Raw genomic sequence first — 8,211 nt, 5'->3', positions numbered from 1 at the left:
TGTGAGGGAAAGGGCCAGGGTGGCGCTTCCACAAACATGATCCAAAACCTCATAGCTCCCCTGCTGTCTGCCCCTGGCATGCCAACATCTTACAAGTTAAGGTTGCAGGTGTTCTCTGCCCAAAAATGTTGCTGACTCCTGCTCTAAGTTATTAAACATGGAAAGCTCATGTCTGCATACTGGTAGCCCGGCAAAACACTGCAACACAGTCATTATTTTTGTTGCAACCACTGCTGTTTTTATCCTAAAGACAAAACACAAAGGCAGATGTTATTGTTCTGAAGATGCAAGGCCCAAGGAAAATGCCATGCAGCAAAGTAGCTCCTCATGTGGATGTGGCCAGTCTCCTGTCACTATATGCACTCCCATGGGTCTAGGAAGGCCCAAGGAAATGCCAAGCAAGGCCCAAGGAAAATGCCATGCAGCAAAATAGCTCCTCATGTGGATGTGGCCAGTCTCCTGTCACTATATGCACTCCCATGGGCCTAATCCAGCTGCTGGGTAGGGTACAGCATGGCTGCCTGGGGGAGGCTCAGAGTTTCGGAGCCCAACTTTGGGAAAACAACTTGAAGTCTCCCACACAACAGGTGTGAGTCCACTGGTAGCTGAAGAGTGGGAGGCCCCTGGAAGGAAGGCATGGGCAAGACGGTGTGGAAATGTGCTGATTCCATGTCTCCTCTGAGAAGCTGCCTCTGCCCAGGCCTCCTGGAGATGAACTACAGCCACTTCCATTCAGAGGAAAACCCCAAGAGAAGGAATTGACAGAAACATAAGGAGTCTTCACTGAAGAGACCTGGCTGGCACTGGGAACTGTAACTAACACCTCTGCACACCAGCTTTGCGAAACCTGGCCCAAGGTACTCCATTTAGAAAGGAAGTGTTGAATTAATTAATAGATCGTATCACTCTGATTCCATGCTGCAGTAAATCTCTTCTTGCTTGGTTGCTCTGCTGTAACAAACCATGTTGATTCCCATGAATTGGGTTCACTCAGAGGTTTTTAGAAACAATGATGTCAGATTGCCAGCCAGACATAAGAATGCAGAAATGAAGGTGATTCTGAGTTCAAACTGGCCCTGTACCTTTGACGTGCCACATTGTGCATGTTTATGGTACTTACTGTTAGTAACCGCAGCAGTCACCAGGCAGTTTACCAGTCGAACCGGGGGGCGGGTGGATGACCAACCCGCCTTATGGACAGGCCGGGGATGAAAGGGACACTGACTCAGTTGGAAGATAGTAAAATTGAACTTAAAGTTTACTTACAGTAAGATTTCAACAGTGGTTACACAACAAAACGACAGTGGTGAAGCAGTAATTAAAGATGACAGGTAGGAGATAGCAATTGCTTTTTCCGATGTACGTGCGGATGGAGAGCTCACTATTCGGTGAAATAATAGCCAGAGTGTGACTATTCGTATGACTATTCGTACTATTCGGCCATGGGGACACGGATTCCTGGACAGGGTGATCAGTCCTATCCAAGGGCTTGTGTGGAACCCGGGACCCTGCGCTTTAGCGCGCTGTCCCTTTTATAAACTCTTCAGCCAATCAGAGGAGGCTGCTGATTTACAGTTAAGAGAGTGTGTCTGCTGGCCAGGCAGTCACGCTTCTCCTGCAGCTCCTGATTTGTTAAGGCTGTCTGATCACAAGCTGGTCAGCCTCATGATCATGAGCTCTTCACACGCTGAACATGACCTGCTCTCGTGTTCTGCATTGGTCTGGCATGTGGGCTGAGTGTTTGGTCACCTTTTCTACTCAGACACTTACATATACAAATAAATAGAATTTTTAGCCTGACTCTGCAGTCACTGTGCAAATAAAGATCACATTAAATTCAAGTGTTGCCTTCTTTATGACCATGTGATTTGAATGCGCTTTAAAACAGTGGAAGATGGGCTTAAATTGCAACAAGGGAGATCTAGATTGGATATTAGGAAGACATTTCTAATGATGATGGTGGTTAAGCACTGGAACAGATTACTTAGAAAAACCATGAAGTTGCCATCATTGGAAGTTTTTAAAAGCAGGTTAGACAAACATTTGGATAAGATAGTTTCAGACAGAGATGTTCCTGCCTTGAGCAGATGGTGGGAACTAGATGGCATCCTGAGGTCACTCCCAGCCTTATTTTTCTGTGATTGAAACATTCTTTGCAGCAGAAAAGCATGATAAAGCAGATTAAGGGGAAGAACAGCTTAGTTGTACAGACAACAAGTAATATTCTGAGGCAGATGTAATGAAGTTTTCTGCAAAGCAAAGAGGTGTCTGTGATTTGTACCGAAGCGGGCCTTTCTAGCCCACCAAGTGAGGGCCTGCAGAACAGAGCTTGGAGCCATTGCCATGGATGGCTCAATCTCTTTGAAATAATAAATGAACAAACATAATAATAATAATACCCAGGAGCTCTGCTGGCCTGCCGTCTAAGCCCTGCAGCCTGGATACAGCAGTGCAACCATGGACTGGTTTTTCCTCCAAATGAAAAGCTGCCATCCCAGAATGACTCCAGTGAAGCTCCAAGCAGTATTAAGTCCTCACTGGATCATTTCCAGAATAACATCAATTGCTGGGCCAAGGGATGGTGCTGCTTAAACCTAATCCCCTCTTCCTTCCATTTGGTATTTCAGGACTGAATGTGACAGGTATTGGGAAGCTTCAGTTATTTAACTAACAAGAATAAATCACATTCAAGATAAGCCCAATGCTGCTGCTGTAATACAGCCTAGCTGCATCCTTCATTTTAGTTTTTGTAACAGGAGGGTGTGGCGGAGGAGGAGAAAGGGAGAGAGAATGAAACAGGAAGTGCAGCACTGCATAGTGCCACATAGGGTGTGCGACATCTTTCAAGCTCCTGCTAAAACTTGTCCTCATAAACAAAATAAAGCAGAGGCCTCTCCATGTGGTCCTGGACACCCTTGTGCCTGAAGATGACATTCCATCTGCATTTCTGCGCAAAAAGGGGATTCTGCTGGGATACAGTCACATCCTGTAAACAGAGGAAATGACTCCGCTCAGAGATGCCTTTCACCTTCATAAGTGAGGCACATTCTGCAGCATGGCCCACTGGGAGCCATCAGAGCATCTGCAAAGTTTTCTGTGCAAGTACGAATCACCAGTTGGTGACATCTACTTTTGCCTTTTCCACAGATCTAGCCCAGAACACTCCATCTGATTAACACCTGTCTAATTTGGTAAAAATCTCAAATATAAAATCTCTGCTATAAAATGAAACCGCTGCTTAATTTCTTTAAAATATTAAAAGTTCTAACTTGAAGCACTCTCTTGAACATTATGCTAATGGTGCACAAGCAGACACTGATACAGGAATCAAGACAGCACTTAATGACACCATTCTGTTTTTACAAAACTTCAGTCTCACCAAGAACCAGTCTCTTCACTGGTAGATAGATGTTCATTAAGTTGCATTTATTTGAGGATGAAAGATGACTTCCAAAGGCTAATAGGATGTGTGACGTTATCATAGCAATGTCCAGAGAATCTGGGAGTTCTGGACCAGTGTCATAGGGGAGAAAAGAATACTTTCTTCCCTTCAAGAAAGAAGAGAATGAATAATGAAGTGACATAGGATCAGAAATAATATAAGAGGTCAATTCTCTGTGGTGGTTAAGAGGAGAGGCGATCAGGGAGTCAGCATGTCCCACACTGTCCCCAGCATATGATGCTCTAATTTGTGCCAGCTGGCATCAGTCCCTAGCCAACCATCTGGCACACTCTCGCTACATCCTCCATATGTATCCTGTATCATGGTAGCAGCAATAGATAGGGAGCCCTTTATATTAGTTCTGTAGCTACTGGGAAAATGTGGATAGTTTCCAATCCTTTTGCACCACCAAAGCAATCCAAAGGACCAGAGCAAGGCTGTGAAGCACCCCCTGTACCTCTTTAACAGAACATAGAGCTCTGGGAATAAAACCAAGATATGCACAGAATGATGACTGCTATTTTTTTGAACTCTTAACTTGAAAAAGACAAATCCCTACCTCACAGAAATTACATGCATATTTCCAGCTCCTGTATCAAATGTGCTTAAAGCTAGATGGGCTGATTGTCAGAACTGCTGAGTGCTCACAAATACCATTAAACACAATGAGAAATACAGGTGCTCAGCACCTTGGAAAATAATCAAGACATAAATCCATGCTAGTTTGACTTGCATCTCTTTAGGGTTGCTTAGCTGGAACAACATCAGCTATCTGGTGAGTCACTGTTTAAAAAAAAAAAAGGTCTCACTTTCGTAGATTTTCCTTAACACCAATGTCTTGGGACAGTATAATCTCTTACTGGAAGAAAAATATCAGCAAAAACCATTTTTAACAAAGGTCACATATGCCCAAGGTTTTTAAGTATGAACATAAAACCCAGGAGCCTGCTGAAAATAGCTGTTTATAAAAGCACTTGGCTCATTAATCTTATAGTTTATGTATAGTTGCTTGACATCCAAAATCAAAATTGTCAAAATTTGCTCAAAGATGATGTTCTGGTTATAAGTAATTTTAAAGACAAAGGAAAATATTCAATAAATAACCTTGGAATGACTCTGATGGACTTCAATGGGCTTTGGAGCAGGCCCTAAATCTAAACATCTCTTTCTCTCTGTCTGTCTTTCTCCTCACACCCTTCTCTACTCCCTTGCCTCTCCCCCCCCGCTCCTCCTCTCTAATTTATAATTATAGGACAGCACTTGAGGATGGTCTCTATTCTATAGGCTTATTGTGCTTCTATAGTTGGAGTCATCCTGCTTTCTATCTGATGCCTCTTGATGATTCCAGGCATGAGCTACTAAAAATCCAGAAAAGCACCACAATTGTTTTTTAACTTATGAAACAAATGATGTAGTATGCATAAGAATAAAGATATTCATTTATTCATTCATAAATCTCAAGTAAACTCCTACTGAGTTGAGTTGTAAAACAAACCTGTGAAATAAAAGCAACATGAACAAAAGTTCTATTAATACAGACTTCCATAGATTTCATAAGCATTCGGGGCTGGAAGGGACCTCGCAAGATCATCGAGTCCAGCTCCCCTGCCATAGGCAGGAAGTCTGCTGGGGCCAAATGATCCCAGCAAGATAAGCATTCAAACATTTTTTGAATGAGTCCAGAGTAGATGCTTGCACCACCTCAGGGTGTGGGGGGGGAGGAGGAGTCTGTTCCAGACCATGGACACTCAGACCGTAAAGAAAATTTTCCTTACGTCCAGTCTAAATTGGCCTTCCAGAAGTTTGTGACTGTTAGACCTTGTTATCCCTTGGGGAGCCCTGGTTAACAGCTGATCCTGGTGCACCTCCCTTATATACTTATAGGCTACCACCAAGTCCCCCCTGAGCCTTCTCTTCTCCAGGCTGAAGAGTCCCATGTTCCTCAGCCTCTCCTCATAAGGCTTGCTCTCTTGGCCTTTGTTCATGTGGATGGCTCTCCTTTGGACTCTCTCAGGCTTATCCATGTCCCTCCTGAAGTGGAGGGCCCAAAACTGGACGCAGTACTCCAGCTGCAGCCTCACTAAGGCCAAGTAAAGCAGAAGGATGACGTCCCTGGTTTTGCTTGAGATGCATTGGTGGATGCATGACAGAGTTTGGTTTGCTTTGCCAGCTACAGCATCACATTGGTGGCTCATGTTCATTTTGTGGACAATCAAGACCCTCCAAGTCTCTTTTGGTCATGGTGCTAGCAAGCATAGTATTGCTGAGCCTATAAGTATGCTGCTGGTTTTTCCTCTCAAGGTGAAGTACCCTGCACTTCTCTATGTTGAGTGCCATCAGATATTGATCCACCCACCTTGCAGGCTGACCTGGACAGGCTCGCATCCCCCGCCTGTCCTCCAGTGTGCCTGCCTTCCCCCATAGTTTAGTGTCATCTGTGAACTTTCACCACTCCACATTTGATGCCAGAGTCCAGATCATTAATGAAGATATTGAAGAGTACTGGCCTGAGTACTGAGCCCTGAGGGACTCCGCTGGTCACCTTGCACCATGTTGATTTGCTCCTGTCAACTATTACTCTTTGGGTCCGACCCTAGAGCCAGTTCCCCAGCCATTGGACCATAAGATGGTCAGGGCCGCAGTTCCCCAGCTTAACCACAAGGACATCATAGGAGACCAAGGCAAAGGCTTTCTTGAAATCCAGATATATGACATCAATTTCATCTCTGTCCGCCAGGCAGTGTGTCACCTGGTCATAGAAGGAGACAAGGTTGGTCAGGAAAAACCTTCCAGCAATGAAGCCATGTTGGCTGGCACTCAGAAAATTTGCCTTCTGTTAGCCTGTTGCTGATGGAACCTTTGATGATTTTCTCCAAGTTCTTTCCAGGGATGGATGTCAGGCAGATTGGCCTGTAATTCCCTGGATCTTCCTTCCTTCCTTTCTTGAAGATTGGTACCATGTTGGCTCTTTTCCAGTTGTCCGGTACCTCTCTTGAGCACCACAGTTTCTCAAATATCTTTGCCATAGGGTGTGCTATGATGTTTGCCAACTCCTTCAGGATTCTCAGGTGCATTCCATCCAGGCCTATGGATTTATGGATGTCGAGCCTCTTGAGGTGTTCCCTCACTTGATCTATGTCAATTGTGGGCCCACCTCCTGCACCCTGGATACTTTGTGTCCTGTCCAACACGGTGACTCACTTGGGCAGATGGAAGACTGACACAAAAGTAATCATTTAGGAGATTGACCTTTTCCTGAGCGTCAGACATCAGCTGCCCCATTTGATTTAGCAGGGGTCCAATGTTGTCTTTGTTCTTTCTCTGACTTCCGACGTATCTGAAGAAGGCCTTTTTGTTGTCCTTTATTTCTGTGGCTAGCTTGAGTTCAGTTTCTGCCTTGATTATTCTGGTCTGCTCTCTACAGGTGCAGGCTAGTGCTGTATAGTCTTTCTTGGTGATGATTCCCATTTTCCATCTGGTGTAGGCTTCTCTTTTTAGTTTCAGGAGGTCCAAAAGTTCCCTATTGAGCCAAAGGGGTTTCCCAGCCCACTGACTGCCTTTTCTATGGGATGGAATGGACTTTCTTTATGCTTTGAGGATTGTGTCCTTAAGGAACAGCCATTCCTCAGGGACTCTCCTTTCTGAGGGGCAATGGTCTCTTAGTGCCTGACTGACTATTCTCCAGAGTTTGTGAAAGTCAGTCTTCCCAAAATTGAGGATTTCTGTTTTACTGAGAAATTTGCCTGGCCTGCATTGGACAGAGAAAGTGATCAGTTCATGATCACTGTCACCAAGCTGCCCCTCGATCCTCAGATCACTCACCAAATCATCCTCTTTGGCCAGAACCAGATCCAGCAGTGTCTTTCCCCTAGTTGGCCTGTAGACCTCTTGTATTAGGTAGAACTCATCAATGCAAGCAAGGAAGGTACGTGACCAGTCAGATTTGGCTGCGCGCTCTTCCCACGAGATTCATAGATGCTAGGGTTGGAAGGGATCTCAACAAATCATCGAGTCCGACCCCCTGCCTAGGCAGGAAAGAGTAGTGCTGGGGTCAGATGACCCCAGCCAGATACCTATCCAGCCTTCTCTTAAAGACCCCCAAGATAGGAGAGAGCACCACCTCCCTTGGAAGCCCATTCCAAATTTTGGCCACCCTTACCATGAAGAAGTTTTTCCCAATATCTAGCTTAAATCTGCTCTGTCAGTCTGTGACCATGGTTCCTTGTTACCCCAAGAGGTGCCCTGGTGAACAGAGCATCTCCAATCCCTTGCTGTGTCCCCCTAATGAATTTGTAGGTGGCCACAAGATCACCTTTTAGCCTTCTCTTGCGGAGACTGAAGGGATCCAGGTCCCTCAGTCTCTCCTCATAGGGCTTGTCCTGTAAGCCCCTGACCATACGTGGCTCTCCTCTGGACCCTCTTGAGTCTATTAACATGCTTCTTGAAGTACAGCGCCCAAAACTGGACGCAGTACTCCAACTGCAATCTGACCAATGCCACATAGAGGGGAAGTATCACCTCCTTGGATCTATTTGTCATGCATCTGCTGATGCATGATAAAGGGCAGTTAGCTTTGCTGATAATTTCGTCACACTGACAACTCATGTTCATCTTGGAGTCTACTGTGACTCCGAAATCCCTTTCTGCTCCTGTGCTGCTGAGAGGGTCACTTCCCAGCCAGTAGGTGTGCTGGATATTTTTGCACCCTAGATGCAGCACTCTGCACTTGTCCTTGTTGTACTGCATCCTATTGTGTACTGCCCACTTTT

The 8,211-nt window shown here is 45.3% G+C and overlaps 1 protein-coding gene across 2 annotated transcripts in view; it reads right to left on the bottom strand.

Annotated features, from left to right (window-relative positions):
- The window catches only part of CHGB (chromogranin B), a 34,183-nt gene that overhangs the window by 13,432 nt on the left and 12,540 nt on the right, over positions 1–8,211 (bottom strand). The window lies entirely within an intron of this gene.

This window comes from Alligator sinensis, unplaced genomic scaffold (assembly GCF_000455745.1).
Source record: "Alligator sinensis unplaced genomic scaffold, ASM45574v1 scaffold140_1, whole genome shotgun sequence".
Lineage (NCBI taxonomy): Eukaryota > Metazoa > Chordata > Crocodylia > Alligatoridae > Alligator > Alligator sinensis.
The sequence above is the reverse complement of the archived record's forward strand: the minus strand, read 5'-3'. Positions and strand labels throughout refer to the sequence as shown.